The sequence below is a fragment of the Pantherophis guttatus genome, chromosome 1, assembly GCF_059756535.1.
Source record: "Pantherophis guttatus breed Tessera chromosome 1, ASM5975653v1, whole genome shotgun sequence".
Taxonomy (NCBI): Eukaryota; Metazoa; Chordata; class Lepidosauria; order Squamata; family Colubridae; genus Pantherophis; species Pantherophis guttatus.
In genome coordinates, this window is record NC_142063.1 from 219231369 (window position 1) to 219253821 (window position 22453).

Here is a 22453-nt window from a genome sequence, read left to right on the forward strand (position 1 = left end):
TGAGAAAGTTGCTAAGTGAATTTTGCCCCATTTTGTGACCTTTCTTGCCCCCATTATTAAGTGAATCACTGAAGTTGTTAAGTTAGTAACACGGCTGTAAAGTGAATCTGGCTTCCCCATTGACTTTGCTTGTCAGAAAGTCACAAAAGATGATTGCATGACCCTGGGACATTGCAACCGGCATAAATATTCAATTGCCAAGCATCCAGATTTTGATCACGTGATCACTGGGATGCTGCAACGGTTGTAAGTGTGAAAAATGGTCATAAAAGTGGTCATAAGTCACACTTATAAGATGAGGACTACCTGTACAAAAGGATAGCTTAAAAGATATTGTATTTCTCAAGTTAAGGCATCTTTTGAATTATATTTACAATACTGTACTATATTTGCTCATGTATATCTTTTGTTCTAAAGGTGAAAGAAACTTTGCTACTACTGTACATTTAAAATGGGAAAAACCATATAAATACTACACAAATTGGACAGCTCAACATGAGCAGCTCAGCAAGAAGCCATTCATATAAAACTATATGAGTTTGGTAGTTGACTTGCTTTGTACTTTTATTGTAGCTTTTATTACAGTGAGTATCTTTGAAATACTGTATTCAGAATGACTCCATTATTTTTAATGTGAGCTCATAACACTTCTATGCATGCAAGTCAATGAAAATGGTTCTATTGAATACTGATGCATCATTTATTGAATACAGATGAATACTTCTGATGTATCTCTCTTGGGGTGTCAAGAGTAATGTCGGATTTGAGAGATTTTGCATTACCAGCATTCAAAATTCCTACACTATATGGTATTTCTGTTAAATAGCAAAAGTGGTCTGTGCAAACTGTGGAGCTGTGGAGGTTGAAATGAAGATGACCCTCTTTTCCCATGATGGCGAACCTATGGCACGCGTGCCACAGATGGCACACGTAGCTATATCAGTGGGCATACCAGCTCAGCTCTGGCGCACATGCATGCTCCAGCCAGCTGATTTTTGGGCCTTCTGGGTCCACCAGAAGTAGGGCCTGGGGCGGTGGAGAAGGTCCATTTTTCTTTCTCACCTGGCTCCAGATCCTCTCTATGCATCTGGGAAGGGCAAAAACAGCCTTCCCCATCCCCTCAGAGGCCCTCCAGAGGCCTGAAACGGCACATTTCCCAACTCCTGGTGGGACAGGAAGTGACTTTTTTGCTGTCCCCAGCCTCCAGAGACTCCTAGAGAGGCTTAACCTGCTCAAAAAACAACTCATTGTTTTCGGACTTTTATAATTGTTTAGAAAAGTCCTTCTTTCCTTTCTTGAAAAATCATCTGCTTGAGTTATCACCTACAGCCTCAAATTACAAAGTCCACGTACATATTTTCTGTCTCAACTGAATTAGATCAGTGCCCAGTTACAGTATATCCATTGCCATCCATTTCACCTGTTTAACAGTATACTCCTGTTTACAGGATGAGTCAGATGTGGAACCCACGCACTTACAGATATATGAAACACTGTTCTAAATTATTTTCCCATTTTCTTGAACATTTCCTTGGGAATTTGATTATGTGCTGTAAAGTCGATGTCAGCTCTTAGAACTTAGCATAACTTTATTGTCACTTTGAATGTACACTAATTGGCATACATTAAAATGAAATTTCGTTGCATACAGCTGTCAAGGGTCACCACCTCCAATATACACTACATAAACATGAGGAAATAAATAAATACAAAATTATGCATATATCCACATATATTACATCACACAGAGAAACAACACAGTCTAGTTCAGATGCATACATGTACATGGCAAGAAAAATGAATTAGATGGATGGCATAGGGAACAAAGCTGGTAGTCCTGCTATAGATACTTTGAAACCTTCTCCCAGAAGGGATCAACAGAAACAGACCGTAAAGTGGGTGTGTGGGGGTCCTTAACAATGCTTTGAGCGCTAAGCATATAGTGCTTATAAATAGTATCCTGAATATAGCGAGCTTCCTATAATCTTCTCGACTGTCCTTACCACTCTCTGTATGGACTTTCTATCTGAGGCACTGATGCCACCAAACCAAACAGTGATGCACTTTATTAAAATGCTCTCAATTGTGCCTCTGTAAAAAGTGGCTAGTATAGAAGGAAAAAGATGTGCTGTCCTCATCCAACGCAGGAAATGGAGGCGCTGGTTTGCATGCTTCACTAACAATGATGTGTGGAAACACCAGTTCAGATTGTTAGTTATCTGCTCTCCCAGATACTTAATACTGTTGATCACCTCTACAGCTGCATCCTTGATACTGAATGGATTATGACGATGCTGGCTCTTTCTAAAATCTTCAATGATCTCCTTTGTTTTAACAGCTACATACTGTAGATATTGCGGGAACCAATCCGAGTTGGTCACCAAGACCAGAGGTTTGTTCTTCCAAGCTTTTGGACTTGCGGTGGAACCTATCCTCAATCTCTAGGATTTGTGCACTGGGCTGTTCTATGCATAGTATTTATGTTGTGCCTAGTTTTGTGTGACTTTTAGTTGTTGATTGGGGTGTTGATGGCTGGCTATTAAGCCGTTAATTGTTGTTTCCTTGTGTTACTGTGCCCTCGGCTCCTAAGTACCTGGTAAGGTGATGGTAAATCAGCACTTCTGTTGACCGATAAAGGGCCCTGGAAGCTTGGAAGACCAAACCCCTGCTCCTGGTGACCAACTCAGATAGGATCCCACAAGGTTATCCTGGGACACATATATTTGCCTTCATTCACTGTAGATATTCTCCAGGATGATTTGTTTCCAACCTGACTCTTCAAGTTTGCCAATGGTGAACCCTTCACTGCTATAATCAAGTCCACCCATCTTCCTACAAGTCATTCTCCTCTCCTCTTTTCTCCCACCTTTTCCAGCATGATGGATTTCTCAAGAAGCCTGGGTCTCTTGTCCAAAATATGATCATTTGAGCCTGGTCACTTGTGTCTTGATTGAAAACTTTTAATTGATTTGTTCTGTGATTCATTTCTATGTTTTCTTGGCTATCCAAGATATTCTCAAGAGTCTTCTCCAACATCAATGTTGAAAAGCATCATTCTTTCTATCCCGTGTCTTCCAAAGTCTAATTTTCAACTCCACGAATTGTCACTGAGAAAGTAATTTCCTGCATGATTATATCTTTATAATTATAGAGATATCATAGTTTCTGTGTGGCTCAGTGGCTGAGACTGAGCTTGTCGATCAGAAAAGTCGGCAGTTTGGCGGTTCGAATCCCTAGTATAGGTCTCCTGCCTGAGCAGGAGGTTGGACTAGATGACCTCAAAGGTCCCTTCCAACTCTGTTACTGTTACTATTCCACAAAGTGCTAGTCTGTAGAGTAATTCTTGAGTTCATTGCTATACTGTTCATAGTTGATCCTAAAATGCAAAAAAACTATCCATCATTTCAGTATCTTCATGGTCAATTCTGGTTGCTGCACCTGTGATCATTACTGTAGTTTATATTTAATCTTAGACTATTATTTGATTTAATGCATATTTAATGTTTATATATTTTAAACTGCATGTTTACCATTTAATTAAATTTATAGCTAAACTATATTTATTTGCAAATTAGAGATAATTTAAATAAAATAACTGGAACTATACGTTATAGACATCAGTGTATTAAGTCTTCCAGGAGAGTAAAAGGGTATAAGGAAAGGAATTTCCTCAGAGACAATTCTCTTCAAATTATTTACAAGATGATTTAGCACAGAATGGTATGATTTTCAATATTACAGAAACAGTTTAATCTCAATTAGGATTATATTTAAAAAATCAAAAGATTGGAGTATGGGGTATGTTACTATACTTTCTTCTGTGTAATCTAATCATATGATGATAAGAAAAATAATCTATTAAACTGGTATGCTTGTACACTGCCCAACCCTTAATGGCTAGATGGTTCACAACAAGCAAATTACAATAAAATCAATGAAAAGTAAAAGGTGTAAAGGTCAAAGATGGCAAGTAAGGGGTTTCACTCTCCCTCACCAAAGGCCTGGTGAAGAGATAGGTCTTCGTGGTTCTTCTAAACAACAGCAGAGTAGTGGAGAACTTTGTTCCAGAGGCCAGGCACTGCCACAGATAAGGCATGCTTTTGTGGTTCTGATAGATGGCATTGTTTAATTGAAGGAATCAATTAATCCTAATCCTCCAGGATCAAATCAGATGGGCAGATGCTATGGGAGATAGGCAGTCCCTCAAGTAACTAGGGCCGATGTAATTAATTACTGCATTATTTAATTATCAATATAAATTAAAGCATGCCTGTATATTATAGCTTTACGATAACTTGGTATGGTAAAGGGAGGACATAATAGAATACATTATATGTTTATAATACATGAATGTTTATAACATACATGAATGTTTAAACTACATATGGTTCATATCACTTAGTTGACTTTGGTCCAGGAATTCCCATCTTAATTCTGGATTAGCTTCATTATTGCATCTCAGTTTTGGGAGAGAAGAGGAAAAGAAGTAAAGAGGAAAAATGAGAATGTGCACTCATAAATGCTAATAAGAAATATTTAACTATTTAGATATACCTGTATAATTTAAGCTGAATTAGAACTGCTACCTAGTGACCAAACTTTAGAAAATATATATAAAGCTCATTTAGAACTATGAATCAAGCTTTAAAAAACATTTTATGTTTCAAGGCATGCATGTTTCTTTTCTGCCTTCTGTTTGATACAGATATACGGTGCAATATAATTTCACAGATTTATGGCCAAGCTGGCAATGCATAGTCAAATTGTCATGGAGGGGGAGAAAGTATTTATTGTGAAATCTTTGTTGCTTTCTGAGTTTGATTGTTTGCTTGCAGACATTTCATTAACCTGCTAGGTAACATAATCAGAACTAGTGAGTGTGAGGTTTTCTCCCTGTTTATTTAGAGCAGCTTGACCTTTCTGTGCTATTGAGAGTGATTTTCTGCTTAGGAGTTCCTTGATTAGTTCCTTGATACATTTTCTGCTTGTTTATATGCCTGGTGTAAATCTTTGCTTATCTGGTGTTGGCTGCTATAGGGGATGTGGAGAGTCAAATAGAATATTTGTCAAGTTCTCATACAGAAAAAGAAGTGAGTCTGGGAAAGTATTCATTTATTTCATTACAAGGAAGATGGTATCTAATAAATTTGCAGAAATGGACAGTTATGAATTAGCAAGTAAGTTTCATTGTGGTACTTGAGAGGTACAAATCTTTTCGAGCTCTGAAATAATTACTGAAATTAATGGCTTATTGAATAATAACTCTTTACTTCTTTGGGTCTTTAAGCAAGATGGTCCACAAAATGTAAAGATTATATCAGATGACAGGAGATGCAGGAGAGTCTGAATTGCTTTCTTGGACATCATGTTTTAAGCATTTGGTGAGTGACTGACTTTAGGAAATGACCAGACTGAGCCCGGGGAGGAGGGTACAAGGTCAAACACGTCATCAGTCTCAAGTCTCTTCATGCCTACAAGAAATCTAAGTCAGCCCACCTTAAATTCCATTGACCCTTATCTATCACCAATTTATTAATAGTTCAGTTTCTTGTAGAGAGCTTAAACTTGCAACAAACCTATATATTAATTTGAACTGCTTGGATTTCCTGATTTCTCCCACTTGACACTGACAATATGATTGGTTCAGAGTTGGTGAGACAAAGATCACAGGCAGCCAATAAATGTAGTGCCCTATTTTCTGACACTTTTAAGATCCTTCAGGAATCTCTCTTGCTTCTGTTCCTCCAGACTAAACAAACAAATTAATGTAATGATGACAAATGTCAGGTCAGGAATGGGTAAAAAATTATTTTAAATTTTTTTTTTTAAAACTTTAGATTCTCAAAGTCTCTGTTGATCTGGAAATCTTAGAGGACATCCTAGTCAAGAACTTCACTGCTTTTCTCAAACAAGAACTGACTATCATAACAAAATCATGTCTTCAACTAGGTCCAGGGACACCTAGTGATTAAGTTATATAATGGTACTGTCCACACCTGTGCTGTGTTGCTCACACTTTATCTGGCTCTATACTCCCACAGCTATTACATGTGTGAGTAAAGGAGACAGATGAAGATAGCAACTATTCTCAGAGCAAAAACTGTCAGTCAAGTGCTGGATAAAGGAACTGCTTAAATCTTGGAATCTGTCATTTGGGTGTTTAAAATGTGTTTTCGCAAAGGGGAAACAAAATCAGCCTTTCAAAACCTTTAGCCCATATAAATTAATTTTGTCCTTCCTAGAAGTCTTGAAGGTACTTGCAGCTGTCACTTGGTCTTTTGTTAGTATGGGCAGGTGAAACTCAGTACTCCAAGCTGTTGTGGCTTTGCTGATCATAGGTTTTGTTAAGAGTGTTTACACAAAGCTGGGCTCTCTGTACATTACGATGTGTTAAAAATGTTTCAGAAAGGGAAAGTTGTGCATTTGTGCATGTGGTGAGCATGAAATCTAGTTAGTTTTAACATTGATGCAGAACTGAATTTGTATTAAACTCTTGGCAGCAGAACTGTGCACTCTATGCTTTCTCTGTACTTTAATAATACCTACCGAAAATTAATGGAAGGACTAGATGGCCCCTTTCAAAATAAATGAAGAGTCCATATTACCACTAATGGAAATAATTAACATTGGGTTTTAAATTAACATTTAGTGCCCTGAAAATAAATCCTACTGAATTCAGCAAAGCTTGCTTCTGAATAGAAAGAGGCTCATGAAAATGATGACAGAATAGCAGAGTTGGTAGGGACTTTGGACATCTTCTAGTCCAATCCCCTGCTCAAGCAGGAAACTCTATACCACTTCAGACACTTCAGTCTTCTTTAAAACTTCCAGTGTTAGAGCACCCACAATTTCTGGAAGCAAGTCATTCAACTGATTAATTGTTCTAACTGTCAGGACATTTTCCTTACTTCTAGGTTGGTTCTTTCCTTCATTAGTTTCCATCCATTTTTCCTTGCCTTCAGGTGCTTTGGAGAATAGGTTAACCCCCTCTTCTTTGTGGCAGTCCCTTAGATTGTTCTGCCCCAGCTAGGGACCCCAAAGAACGCAGCACACACAAAATCTATACAAAGTTTATTTTACTCAAATAACTCAGTATTTTTCAACCAAAGGCTGTTAATAAACTGTCCTAACAGCCTACAAGAGTTCTAAGATAAGGTAATCACAGTCTTACTAGAATTGGCAGAAAGCCCAGAAGCAATTTTGCAGAGAATCCAGACACGAAGGAGAGTGAACTAAAGTTGTTCCCTACAGCTTGCTGCAATCGGCGTTCTTCCTTAAATAGGCTAAGGGAGTGGCCAATTAGCCCCAAACCTTACTCTTGAGGAGACCTCCTCCTGAGGAGCCGCTCCTGCCTTTTGGCAGCTCTGTGCGCCCGTGCATTGAGAAGAGGCTCCTCCTCTTCGTCCTCTTCACTTAAAGGAGCTTCTGGAGGTTCTGAAGGCCCTGGCTGAATCCCTGCCTCTGGCACCACATCTTCTCCAGTTTCCTCGCTGTCTGACTCAAGTGCCAGCTGCACAGGCTGCTGGCACAGCACCACACCAGCCTCCTCGTTGTCGGAATCAGTTACAATCTGCACAGGCCGCTGACAGGCCACAATATAGATATTGGAACACTGTTATCATATCACCCTAGTCTTTCTTTTCATTAAACTAGACCTACCCAATTCTTGATGATCATGTAACTTTCATTAGAGGGAATGAAATGAACAAAGACATTTCTCACTTAAAGTGCCATTGATTTTGGTGGGACTTGTTGTGATTAACTCTTATGGAAAGTTGAAAAAGTGGAGTGTAGGTAGTCCTCAGCTTACAACCACAACTGAGCCCAAAATTTCCATGGCTAAGCAAGACACCTGTTAAGTACTCTTTGCCCCATTTTACACCTTTATATCACAGTGGTTCAGTGAATCATTGCAGTTGTTAAGTTAGTTACACTGTTGTTAACTAAATCTGATTTCCCCATTGACTTTGCTTGTCAGAAAGTGACCCTGGGGCACTGCAATAATCATAAATATCAGTCAGTTGCCAAGTGTCTGAATTTTGATCACGTGACCAGGGGGATGCTGCAACAGTCGTAAGTATGAAAAATAGTGATAAGTCACTTTATTCAATGCCGTTGTAACTTCAAACAGTCACTAAATAAATTGTTGTTAAGTTGAGTTCCTTTCTATAGTAGTTTAGAGGAAAATGACTTGAGTCATTCCCATGCTCTAGACTATAAATTTTGATCAGGGCTTATCACTTCTGCTGCATTATGTGAATAGCGGAATGTATATCTTTTATAACTGGATGCGGGTTCTTTGTTCCTCTTTTCTTAATTCAAACCAATCTCTATTTGCAGGTTTTATATTAATTATGAGATGCTGCACTTAATGTGTCTAAATACAAAAGGCTTGTTCCAGTGGACTTGAATTGCACTGGGACTTATACTTGGGTTTTTCAGATTTCAATGGGAAATGCCCGTTAATGTCATACCTAACAAAGCAAGTTAGATTTGTAACCACTGAATTTCAGTTTGTTGGATGATGGGTATATTATTTATTTTCATTATTAGTGTTTTATTAATTATTAATCAGTAAACTTAGTTTCAATTTCTTGATTGGTTTATATATTGTATCTCAATTTCTCTGGCTACCCATCTCAAATCCATGACTCTGGGCAGCCAAGAGCTGTTAAAAATTCCATAGAACACCACATAGCAATATAAATAATGCATACATAATCAGCTACTTAAATAAGAAAAAAAAAGGAACAAAACCCAAAACAACAAGTAACAAATCAATATAGCTATTACCTGGGTTCTGCCACACATCCAGATACCCAGGCTTGAGGTCACAACCATGTCTTAAGCAGTGGTGGGATTCAATTTTTTTAACAACCGGTTCTGTGGGCGTGGCTTAGTTGGGAGTGTGGCTTGGTGGTCATGTGACCGGGTAGGCGTGGCTAGCTGGTCATGTGACTGGGTGGGCGTGGCTAGCTGGTCATGTGGCCGGTGGGCGTGGCTATCTGCATAGGGACTACAGAGGGCTGAAAAAAGTCATTTCTTACTGGTCCTCGCACTTTTGACCGGTCCTCGCACTTATGACCATCCTCACATTTATGCCCGTTGCGGCCTTCTTAACAACTGTATCACTCATTTCACAACTGCTTCTCTTCATTATGGTGACAAGATAGGGCAAAAACGTAAAATGTGAGGACTGGTCACAAGTGTGACGACCAGTCAAAAATAACTTTTTCAGCCCTCTGAGTAGTCCATATGCACAAAAGGACTACCCAGAGGGCTGAAAAAAGTGATTTCTGACTGGTCCTCGCACTTTTGACCGGTCTTCGCACTTATGACTGGTCATCATTTATGCCCATTGTAGCATTCTTAACAACCGTGTCACTCATTTCACAACTGCTTCTCTTCACCATGGTGACAAGATAGGGCAAAAATGTAAAATGTGAGGACAGTCGTAAGTTCGAGGACTGATCAAAAATGCGAGGACCAGTCAGAAATAATTTTTTCAGCCCTCTGAGTAGTCCATATGCATAAAAGGATACAACAATAGAGAGGGATGAAGGAAGGGAAGGGAAATTAGAGTAGGAGTGAGGGTAAGAGAGGGAGGAAGAGAGGAGGAGAAGGAGAAAGGAAGAGGAAGTAGGGAGGAGAAGAAGAAGGGGAGGAAGAGAAAGTAAGAAGGAAAGAAAAGAGAGAGGTGGTAGGTTTGAGGAGAAAGATTGTTGTACAATAAAAAAGATGAAAGGGAAGAAAGCCAACCCCAAACAAATATAAAGATATTAAGATAAAGAATGAATTGTTAAACTTTAAAGAATAAAAGAGAACAAATATGAATAAATAATATAATTAGAAACACACATACAAACATACAATGTATTTTCTTTGAACAGAGTATTTGGCCGGTTCACAAATTTAAACAGTGTTTAGTCATTTCAATTAAATTTACAATTTCTATATTTCCTTTTTGCCATATTTATTCCTCATCTATTTTTGTAAAAAACCAATATTACCCTTCATCTTCATCTCTAATCTTAATCAAATTCAATTTTTCCCTTCTATTCTATATTATACCTCTTCCCATTGTCATCTATTTTTATATCCATCCTCACATTGGTTAATTATGTAATATTAGTTGTTTAATATAAATTCAACATTTTAATATAAATCAATTAGTTATATAACTACCTTTTTTGTATATTAAACAATATGAACATGAATATTCCAATTATTTCCATGCAATCCAATTTCTTACAAATCAATTAATTATATTTACCAATAATAATAAACCAAATAATTTCCCCCATATATTCCTCCAAACCACAACTTAACCATTTCTGCTTTCAGAAATATACAATTAATAGTATCTCAATTATTACAATTCCCTAGTTAAATAGAGCTTTTTTTCTTTTGTGTTTTAAAATCTTGAACTCTCCTCTTTTCCCTTAAATTTCCCATTGTTTGCACCTACCTTTTTTGGTGAGGAAAAAGAAAAGAAATCTGCCTGCCTAATTTTCCAACGTGCAAAGCCAACAGCCTGCTTTACTTTCTGTTTCGTTTTTCAGTATAGCTAGGGGGAAAAAAATCAGCACTCTTTGCAAGCAAGCAGCAGAGCCGTGAGCAAAACAGCTGAGAGCAAATCAGCTGAGACTCGGAAGCCGATCTAAGCAAGGGCTAATTAGCCTATGCTGAAGCTCCGCGGGCCAATAAAATTATAAAAAAACACTGAACCCTTTGTTAAATTGCTGGCTCGCCCGCCCCTCGCCCACCACTATTTATTGGCAATAAATAGTGGTGCGGAGGGGCGGGGCAAGGGGCAGGGTGAGCCAGCAATTTAACAAAGGGTTCGGCCGAACCCCCTAGAACCGGCAGAATCCCACCACTAGTCTTAAGGCTTTACAAGCCTTAAGGGGATGATGTTTCAAGGGGCTACAGTCAAACAACCATGACAGAAAAGGCTGTTTTCCTGAGTGCCTAGTAGATAAGACCTTGGGCATTCCTCTCCTGTCACACCTGATAGGACAGATGGACATAGGACAGGAGAGAGGTAGTCTCTCAAATAACCTGACTCAACCTGGCTTTACCTGACTCAAGTAGGAGAAGAGGAGGCAGAGGCTGGGAGTGGAGTCAAGAGAGTAATCAGCCTAGAATCTTTCCATTCCCACAAATGGTCTAAATCTAAGCCCTTTTGAATTCCATTGACCAATTTTGTGCTGATCATTAGTTGACTAGTTAACATTCTTGTGTTTAGGCTCGAACAATAAATTGTCTTAACTGGAACTTAATATGTGGTCCTGGTTCTTCACCCCTTAAACTCAGTATTCACTCGATGTTGTTTTTGTGAGCTGGATTCATGTTCGTAGTTTTCCTACATGATTTAGCTGCTTATCTGCTAATGAGTCTCATACCGAGTGGTTCCACAAAGTTTATACACATTTAATGCATTAAGAGAACATGCCATGCTAATCTAACCAAACAGAACTATTAGACTGATTTTTAAAAAATGGCCCTAGGGGGATCTTTAGAGAGAATTTGTTCTTTTTTTAAAAAAAAAATTGTTATGATTTCACTGAATACAATCTTTAAATAACACATCAAAAATAAATAAAACAATTAAAGAATACTTAACAGTAACAACTCTTTTCACTTTGGAACAACTGCAACTGTGCTTAATGGGTCTTCATATGCTTCTTTGGAGTTGCAGCTTGTTTTAATTGGTTTGGAAGGAGAATTTCTTTTTTGACCCTACACTTTTTTTATTTAATGTTCAGTGTGTTTATTACTGTACTGAATGCTGGGCTTTAAAAAAAGCTGTTATCAAGGAACAGCAGGACACCTATTCTAAGAAGTTAATGTGAGTTAGTTCTTCCAAGTTTTCATAATGGACCTATTTCATGTTTCAGATCACCAGGTTTAAGATTATTTTATGAAATAAATGTATTTTTGTCTATTTGTAAATGTATAACTGTCAGTTTGATTCTCTGTCATCTATTTATTTAAAAAAAATAGAAGTGTACTGCTGGCTTTATAAAACTCCTAAGGATACTCTTATTTCTTCCATCTGCCTCTGTTCAAATAAAAGAAATTATTAAAAACAATATTATTTTTCCTTTCCTCAAAAACGCTCAAGGCAGTTTACAGTTAGTCAAATAAAACAGACATTGGAAAGTCTCTCCTGTCATATCCCTGTTTGGAGAGCTTTTGAAGCAGGAAAGGGGAGATGTGGGAAAAGCATTTTTGGGATGTAGCCCAAGGGAATTTAAGCAATCTGTAGCCTTGGATCTTGCTGCTTGTTTTTAATGTAATGGATGCTCAGCTGTTTAGAAATAAACAAATATTGTACACAAATAAGCTAATAAATAGTGGCCATCAACACACAAGATGGCAGCAAATTAAGTTTAACTACTGTATTTGTTATATAACCTTTTGTGTTTATCTGAAATCTCTCAATAGCAGTTTAATGGATAACCTCAAGATCTAGCATTGTGAGAGGGGAAGATAAAAAACTACGTCTATCCATATTTTCCATATCATGCTGAATGTTGTTGGCACCAGTATACTGTAGCAGGAACATCTTCTGAGTGCTTTAACTCTCTCACCAATGAAGAAATTAATCTAGCTGTGTCATGTTGGTGAGCCTTTAGCTGAGTAAACCACTTCTTAAATAAAGGATTAAGTATCTGGAGACCAGAGATTTATTCTTCTGCCTTCTTACCACTTGAGGGTAGCCCACTTTAAACATTACTTCAATTGGAAAATGGTGCATTTATTCTTACTTCTGTTTCCAATTCTTTAGACCGTTCTCAGTTCAGGAGATTCACTTCACGGCTGCCATTATTCTACCACATTGTGTGGAATGGATATTGGTACAGATATTAACTGGCTTGTGTTTTCTATGTCTTCTTTGAATCCCTTTTTAAAAGCTGAAGACACATTGGCCATTTTTTGCTCCATAGGCTTTTCAAGAGTGGTTAGAGCAGTTTTGCTTTAGCTGTGAATGTCAGGGTTCCAAGTAATACGTCCATAGCAAACAAAACTCCGAGGCAGGTAGATTCCTCAAAGAATAGTTTTATTGGCTATATCAAGCTGGCCTGGCCAAAGCCATTTTGAAGCTTCAAGGTTGCCAATGTGCAGCCTTCGAATAATAGCATCTGACAGAAGGATGCTATACAGGTAGTCCTCAAGAACGACCACACTTGAGCTCCAAATTTCTGTTGTTGAGTATTAAGTGAATTTTGCCCCACTTTACGACCTTTCTTGCCAGTTGTTAAGTGGAACATTACAGTTGTTAAGTTAGTAACCTGGTTGCTAAGTGAATCTGGCTTCCCCATTGACTTTGCTTGTCAGAAGGTCGCAAAAGGGGATCACATCAGGAGTGAAATTCCCTTCCCTTCCCTACTGATTCGCAAATGTGCATTTGCCATCCGTGCATGCGCAAAGCCTTCTGCGCACATGCAGAGGCTGAAAATCATAGCAAAAAAGGGATGTCATGACATCAGCGTGGGTAGGCAGGGCTTCGCGCAGTCAGCCCTACCGGATTGTGTGATCCAGATAGAACCGGCTGAATTTCACCCCTGGATCACATGATCTTGGAACACAGCAAGTCATAAATATAAAACAGTTGCCAAGCATCTGAATTTTGATCATATGACCACAGGGATGCTGTCAACATCATAACTTTGAAAAATGGTCGTAAGTCCCATTTTGCAGTGACATTGTAACTTTGAACGGTCACTAAATGAACTGTTTTAAGTTGAGGACTGCCTGTATAGGAATCCAAAGCAAACTTGGTGATAGTTCTCAACTCCTATCTTCAGGTAAACACACTCACACAGCAGACACAAGGCCCATAGTTGGTCTCAAGGTAGAGCTGTAGCACGAGTTATTATCTCTGAAAATCTTTCCTCATAGATTATTGATCATTAAGATTCACACTTGGACTTGGATTCAGACTTGGAGAAACCTTGCATTGCCTGAATGAACTGAGACCCTGTTGCGTCTTCCCCAGTATAACTTCCCCAGCTTTCTCTCTCCCTTCCTCACATTTAGTAAGAGAACCAACCAAGTGCAGTTACTGTGAGCCTTTTCAGCGGGTCTCCAGATTATTCAGTGGCCTTATTAATTATGGGGCAACCGAGAGCCTGCTCGCTCATCCCTAATAAGAATTTCATGGCTAGTTTAAACAAAAAGAACGATTTAGCCAAATCTATCATTTTGACTGAAGATAACCAAATGCTTTGGTATCAGCAAGATCTGCCACAGTCTGTAATAAGGCTAATACGTTGAGCAGGTGGTAGGGTGTGTAATGTGTCATTATACAGATGCCACCACTACATATTATCTTATATCCAAACACCTCACACAATTAAGTAAGCCACAGCACTTGTGTAGTTGTAATTCATTCCCCTTGCAATTGCCTATACTTATTATGACATGTGGTGTCTTGACTACATTTGTGCGATTTTCTTGACAACAGTTTGGGAAAAGGTTTGCCAGGACCTTCCTCTTGGGTTGAGAGGAAATGGTTGCTTAAAGTCACCGGGTGGCTTTTGTGCCCAAAGGTGGACTAAAACTTCTAACTTCTAGTCCAGTGTCTTTAACCATTACACCAAACTGACTCTCAGAGCATCTAGTACTAAAAATATACCTTGTCTTAACATTCAGCTAGCATGGGTAGCAGCCACAAATTTATGGAGGATATATCTGAAAGTATTTCCCAGCTGACTAAATGCAGCCTGCCTAGAAGTAGCAAGGCCTTAATACACTATGTTTAGTGGGAAGAGATGAAACCCAAAGTAAAATCCCCAAAGCATTTTCAAACCATCGTTTGCAGCAAGCAACACTTTTACATTAATTAGTAATACATTCAGTTTGCTGTGATGCTGTGGACAGAAAAAAATGTGATTAAAAATTGATGCAATAATAGTCTGTCATTTTTCACTCCTTCGGTTCAAATGTGTTTGAGTAATGTACTGTGTAATATTCTCTGTTAACAAATTGTCTATTGATGGTGATAAACAATCCTGGTATAACAATGATGGGTTTCCATAAATTTTTGCGTATAATCTCCAAAACGGCTCTCATTGAAATCTAGTTTTAAAGCAAATGTAACATTCAGGGTAAATTTGAGAAAGAGTTTAATGGCGTGTAGGAGCTGATATGGCATGTGTTACCACCGAGAAATTTATGTCAAACATTTTAAAGAGGGAGAAGTAGGAGACTTAGTTGCCAAGTTACATATTTATTTTAGCCCAAAATATGCAGCTGCAGAACTGCTTTTTTTTCCCTCTCCTTATTCAAAAGAAAGCACAAATCTTAAAGTTGCCAAGGTTGGACACACATCCCTCTCACCCCCACCTAAAAGAATATAATGATTGGGACTCAGTCAGTCCATTATTTTCTAATGCAAAAAATCCTTTGCTTTAGAATAATAGACAAATGGCAAACAGATCAAGGTTTAGAAATCTTTTGAAGAAGGCAAACCCAACTGAGGGTCTGAGTTAATAATTAATATTATTACGCTTTTCCCCCCTAATGTGTCCTTTTTAAAGTTTTTATTGTTTGAATCTATTGGCTATAGTCCTTCCCTTTGGAGGATCATAGAATAAATTTACTCTTATCATCTTTGCAAACTTTGGAATATTTAAAGTTGACTTTCACTTAATCTCTTCTTTGGGCCCTTAACCTAAATAAATAAATAAATAACCTGAAAAATAATATCATTTAATCTTCCCTGGTTTCCAAGCTCCTAATCACCTTTGTTTTGCATTCATTCATTTGTATGCTGCCTCCTCCTATTACTCTAAAGAGAGCTCACAATAAAATATAAAAATCATACACAGCATAACAAATTAACATCTATTCAACTAGATAAAATACATTATATAGCTTCTAGATAAATTAATTCATCTCCAGTGCACCAAATGTATTGCACTCTGTCCCAAAGCCTAATTGACAAAGTCACATGGATTTGCGTAGAGCTGAATGCCAACTAGACTGGTCCATGCAAGCTAGCTGAGGCTCACTCATGCTTAGTTATCTGGGAGCATTTTGATGCGGTAACTCCTGAGGAAGTTGCTAAGAACCTAGGGAAGGAAGCACTAGTTGTTCGATCCTTGACCTGGCTTGTGGCAGCCACTCAGGAGAAGATATGCAGTTGCTCCTATGCAGTTGTGTTGGCCTCTTTGAGAGAGGAAATAATTTTGCTAGCCCTGAAAGAGATATGTATACATGCCCCCTCCTCAAAAGGACATTGCTAGACCCAGTCATCTAAATACTTTTTTTTTCCCTAATGCCCAATCTTCCCTTTTGGATAAAAGTTGTTGAGAAGGTGATCAAGCTATAGTTACAGAAGATCCTGGAATAGAGAGATTATCTGGATCCTTATCAGTTGAAGTTCAAGACATAGAATCAAGATGGCATTAGTTGGGATGTTGGCAGGGTGGATAAAAATAGATGATTTTTTTAAAGAAAAAAAATTTAATTGGATTTTTAAAATTTAAATCGGATTTTTTTTTATTTTTATCAAATTTAAATGAAATAATAATAAAATGCTTTTGGAGTAAAAAATCAATCTAAATATTGTTTTCTATATAAGATGCATTAGTAATTTAGTTTATTCAGCATGAAATGGAGTTTAGATATTTAGCATGAGGCTGTATATTCTGCAATTTTAGACTGTTGGTAAAACAACAGCGGGTCAGAGGGGGAGCCACTGCGGGATAGAGATGACAGTTGTTCTTTAAAATTCTGATTTAAATCGAGTTGATTTAAATCAAATCCACTCTGGATGTTGGTAGCCTATATGCTGGGATTGGTGTGGTGCTACCATATTATCTTTCTTAATCTATAAATGTCTTTTGACCTCATCAACCACAGTATCCTTCTTAACTGGTTTCCGGGAGTGGGAGCGGGGGCATTTTTGGATGCCCTCCAGTTAATATCTATATGAGGTCTCTGGGAGAGTCATCCATTGGTTTTTGGTTAAGCATCATAAGTATGTCATTTATATCTTGATCCCTGGCCAGCCACATCATGCTGTGGCTCCTTATAGTCACTTATGCCTTAGTCACATCATAGGTAGACTATTAGAACATGTTCTTCATTGAGAGAGAAAAAGGAGAAGGACATTCAGACTTGCAAGTTTCTGTTACTATAGTTTATCTTAAATAACAATATTCATAGGCCTACCTGGCATCTGTTTCTTAATCTTGTCTATCTTGCATAAGTCTGGATATTTTTATCTTTCTCTCCCTTTTTTATACCGTGGATATAACGATATCATATTTATATCGTTTTATATTCTGCCGTGTTTTTGTAACCTGCCCCTTCCTCTAGTCTAGGCTTAAGCAATGTTTAACTTTATGGTAATAGAGTTTTTTGCTCTCTGTCAAGATCATACTTTTTACTGCTTACATCCTGATAACTCCATTCAGGGCCCTCTGCAAGTGTTGCCTCACTGTTTTCTCTAAGTGTTTTAAAACCATTTCGGTCTTTAAAACCAGACCTATTCCTACTGGGTATCCTCCCAGAAAAAAATAGTAAAGAAAATATTTATTTGATTATACATGTAATACATGCAAGGATTGTTTATGCACAAAATTGGAAAGCAGAGAAAATACCTTTGGAAGGAGAAGTAATTAAAAAAAATGTAGACTGTGCAGAAATGAATAGATTGACTTTGATGATTAAAGAAAGAGAAGATTTAGAATACTTTAAGATATGGAATCAATTTTACCATTGGTTAGAAAAGAGATACAAATAAGTAAATTAATAGTTATGTATAAAAAGTGCTACAATTAGAATATTGTGTTAGTGATGATTTTTTTTTTTTTAATTTGATTTATATGCCGCCCTTCTCCGAAGACTCAGGGCGGCTTACAATGTGCTCAGCAATAACACTTTGTTGTAATGGACTTGGCGAGAATGAAGATAGAAGAAACAACAAAAAAAAGATGAGATGTCACATGGAAGGAATGACTGATTTATCAAATGTTTGTGTGTCTAAAAAATAAAAAAAAACTTTTTTAAAATAAATAAATAAATAAAGCCATTTCGGTCATGCCATCATGCCAGCCAGTCAAGCTTCCGGATTTGGCTTTAAAAAAATGTGGTGTCTGAGCAGATGCCAAATTCCAGCTTTCCTTCCATGGAGGATAAATGTATTTTCAGTGCAATACTCTAGTCATGGGCTATAGGTTTCTCCAATGGAAGGACAGAAGGACAGTGTCTCAGAGGTCCAACATTACATAGTGTACCAGGCTTTCATAGATGTTATGGAACGGAAAAAAGAATTTGGGAGGAATAGCACTATAATTTGGGGCCTTCTCATCAATATCTTCTGCCATTCTCTGTGTTGGTAATGGGTGGGACTCATGTAAATGACTAATTTACAAAGCTTTCTACTAGATATTGATTAGACCTCTTTTAGCACCATTCTAGTATATATTGAGATAAATCTTAGGCACATAAAAATATGTCTTTGAAAGTGTTATGCCAGACCATTATACTTATAATATAGACCCTAAATCATAAGTATGCTATTCAAATTACTGGTACTGAATTGTAGTAGCGATGAAAAAAATAGATTATTTTTATTATTTTAGTTCTATTAAATGTGCCCTGCTTCAAATGATTTTTTAAAATTCTCATTGAATTGTAATTGGTGTTGAAACATTCTATTTCTTTGGAAAGATATGGTGAGGAGTAATTATTGTCTCATTAAGCTTGCTTGCTCCCTATGTTCTTTGCTGCAAAGGAGTCACACCTTTAGAAGGAAGAAAGATCAGAAATTAATTTCTTTAAGTTTCAGGAAGTAACGTCCCTAAATAGCTTACAAGTAAGCTAAAAGAAATGCTGGAATAACAAGAGAAACACTGAGTTTGATCTCATGTTGCAGATTTAGTAATTTGTATCCTTACTGCTAATAATGGTTGATTTTGGTGACTTTGAAGCCATACATTCATTATCTCTCCTAACAAGAAATTTAATTTTTGTTTATCTCTTATTTTGGGGCAGGGAGATTTTCTTTCTAACCATCCCAGTATCTTGTGGCTATGTAGTTTTTACAGGGTGTCACCAGCTGTGTTGTGTTTCTTCTTAAAAGCTCATACAACAAAATGGATGAAACGAATGCTTTTTAGCAAGATTTGGCAGTAAGCACAGAGTATTTGCAACTCACTGTAACAAGGGTTAATTAGCTCCCCATTCAGAAGGTTGTAATTGCTAGGGATTTAAGCACCAATTATACCTGAGCAGCTGTTTTCACACATCAGATGAAGCTGGAGAGTGGACTCAGAGATTTAGAAAGAATAGAATGAATGAACTGGAAGCTTCAAGGTTTTGGTTAGCACCTTTAAAGCGCTCCATGGCTCAGGACCTGGGTACTTGCAGGACCGCCTACTACTACCAATAGCCTCCCACCGGCCAGTACGCTCTCACAGAGAGGGGCTCCTCCGGGTGCCATTGGTCAAACAATGTCGACTGGCAGGCCCCAAGGGGAGAGCCTTCTCTGTGGGGGCACCTACTATCTGGAACGAGCTCCCCCCGGAGATACGGAGGATCCCGGATCTGCACACCTTCCACCGCGCTCTAAAGACCTTTTTATTTCATCAGGCGGGCCTGGCCTAACTTTCTCCCTCTTTTTAAACAATTTAAATAATTTTAATATTTTTTAATATTTTTAATACTCAAAGTTTAAATTTGTTTTAAATTGATTGGGGTTTTAATCTGTCTGGGCCAAATTATTTAATTCAATTTTAATTCTGCTTTTTAAATTTTGTATATATGTATTTTATTGTTGGCTATTCACCGCCCTGAGTCCTTCGGGAGTAGGGCGGTATATAAATCAAATAAAAGTAAAGTAAAAGTAAATGGAAGGGATCTTGCAGGTCTTCTAGTCCAGCCCCCTGCTCTTACGTGAGTTTGACGCCCCTGGTCACATCGTCATGGCAGTGTCACATGACATATTGGGACTTTTTCCCCCTTCGCTAAACCAGGCGTTGGTGTGGCCAGGGCGTGAGTTTGACAGCCCTGGTCTAGACTCTTCTTAAAAACATCCACTAATGGAGCGCCCACCATTTCTGGAGGCAAGCTGTTCCACTGGTTAATTGTCCTCACTGTTAGGAAGATTGATCCGAAGCATTGAATTTTGCTTCCTTATTTTACTTTTCTATTTGCATTTCATCAAGCCATGCATCTGCAGCAAGCCATGCTGATGCAAAATTGATAACATGTGAGTAGTGACATCACACAGAAGTTTCCATTAGCTTACCTATGTCCCAGTATCGGACAGAGCCTCTAAGTTGCAATATATACATGATGTACATGATGTACATCTCCTAATATCAGTTTGGCCTAGAACTGTCTATGTACCTCTTTTCAGTCTCTTTGGGAAAGAGGGTTGCTTGTGAGGCCATAAGCAAGCTTGAATCTCCACTTGATTTCATCTAAAATAATTTCTATAGGCAGAAGCTGAATGGTTCCTATACTGAAAATTCAGCACACTTACTTATACATGCTTTCTAGGAGCATTCAAGCATTGGCCAAAAATTCTACTAATTATGGGCCGATTCATAATGCACTTCTCTTTGCCAGTCATTTGTTGTTCTTCCATTCACCCTTTACTTAAGCAAATGGGTAGTCATTCATCATTTGAATTACTTCTTTAATTGATTCTCTGTAAGATCAGGTTTTCCTGTCTTGCCCATGCCATCAGTGTTGGTATCCAAAACGGCAGGTTTTATTGATCTGTGTTCATTCCAATGACCTGTTTAAATAGGAAAAAAGTTAAAACAGTAATCACAAAATAGATGGTTGTATTTCTACTTTATGTGGATATTTGTACATATTCATTCTGTATTCCCCTTAGTCTATTAGACTTTAGACATTGTGATATTCTAATATATGCATTTTTTAAAAATGGTTTTACCTAATACATGTTTTCAGGCATTTCCATCAATGCCTACGTTTAAGTATGTGCGTTTCCCATAGGCACGTTTTTATATTATCTGTTCAGAAAGTGGCATGCCAGGATTTGGAAAGTTGTGAATAATGAATGACAATTGTATTTCAATTGTATCATGAAGTGCTGGTTTGATAACAGCCATGAAATGCAAATCAAGCTCTATCCCCCATTCCTAGGAATAAATGCATTGTTAATAACAATAACTGTAATAGTAAAGGTATCATTACAAATGAATATTTGACACTAAATCTAAAACTTAGAGAGAATAATGCATTATGTGCCTTTCCTTTATTCGTATATATTCTCTCTTTTCTTGTGACAGAAGCCAAGAGGTTAATAAATTGGTAAGTCATTTTCTAATGACTTCAAACAACTTCTGAGAGCAGCTTCAAAACCTGTCATTGATATTTTTCTGACAACACCTAATTTCAGAGTCCAGGTTATTGAAGAATGGCATTTAACCAGTCATTCATTCCTGGCTTTGTGCCAATTAATAGACATGTTACATTTAATCATTTTAAAGTCTTGAGTTCCACCATTGAAATGTACCTTAAATATACAAAATTGTTATTACCTGCAATATAGATCCAGGATTTTGGAAATTTAAATTCATATGTATTGAAGTGGCAGGGTGGATTTGATTTAAATTGAGTCGATTTAAATCATGATTTAAACCATGATTTAAATCACTAGTAAAAAGACTTGATTTAAATCAACTCGATTTAAATCATAATTTTTAAAGAGCAACTGTCATCTCTGCTACTCCTTTGACCCGCTGTTGACTCACCGATAGTCCCAGTGTTGCAGAATATACAGTCTTGTGCTACATAACTAAACTCCATTTCATGCTGAATAAACTAAATTATTTATGTATCTTAAATAGAAAACTATATTACGATCGATTTTTACCTCAAAAGTTTTTTATTAAAATAAATTCAATAAAAATTAAAAAAATCCGATTTAAATAAAAAAAATCCGATTTTTTTGATTTTTTTTTAAAAAATCATTGATTTTTATCCAACCTGTGAAGTGGCTATCTAGGACAACATAAACCAAGTATCACCTCTGTGTATAACTGTGGTGGAGTCTCCAACAAGAGTGGGGGAAGAAGGTAAGAAATTGATAAACTTGGAGTCCTTGCAGGGAAGGAAGTTACAAAGATCAGATTCCCCAGCCCCACCCCCCACCCCTAGAATTCCAGAAACCTTTATCTGGCTATTTCCCAGAGAATGTAGTTATTCTGGCAAAATTCTTGTAAGTAGCCAAGCAACAATAAAGAAGCAAATCTCACATGCTGTAACTTTTTTTTCATCCTTTCTGTGTGATTCAATGGTATCCCTATACAGGAGAGATTTTGTTTCTGCTTGTTGGAAGAAATTGAACAGTTTCTTATATGCTTTTGTAGTTTCCTTCTATATAAGGAAAGCTTCCAGCAGTTTACATTTTTGCATAACACATGCTTATGGCAGCTCAGAATAGGTGACTTCTCTT

The 22453-nt window shown here is 37.5% G+C and overlaps 1 protein-coding gene and 1 long non-coding RNA gene across 4 annotated transcripts in view; one reads left to right on the forward strand and one right to left on the reverse strand.

Moving 5' to 3' along the window:
- Positions 1 to 22453, forward strand: part of DLGAP2 (DLG associated protein 2) — a 459052-nt gene that overhangs the window by 248724 nt on the left and 187875 nt on the right. The gene's annotated exons all lie outside the window — the stretch shown is intronic.
- The window catches only part of LOC132711120 (uncharacterized), a 40990-nt gene continuing 39182 nt past the window's right edge, over positions 20646 to 22453 (reverse strand). The window contains exon 3 of the long non-coding RNA XR_009621926.2: positions 20646 to 20764. This is a non-coding gene — a long non-coding RNA (uncharacterized LOC132711120). The remainder of the gene's footprint in view (positions 20765 to 22453) is intronic.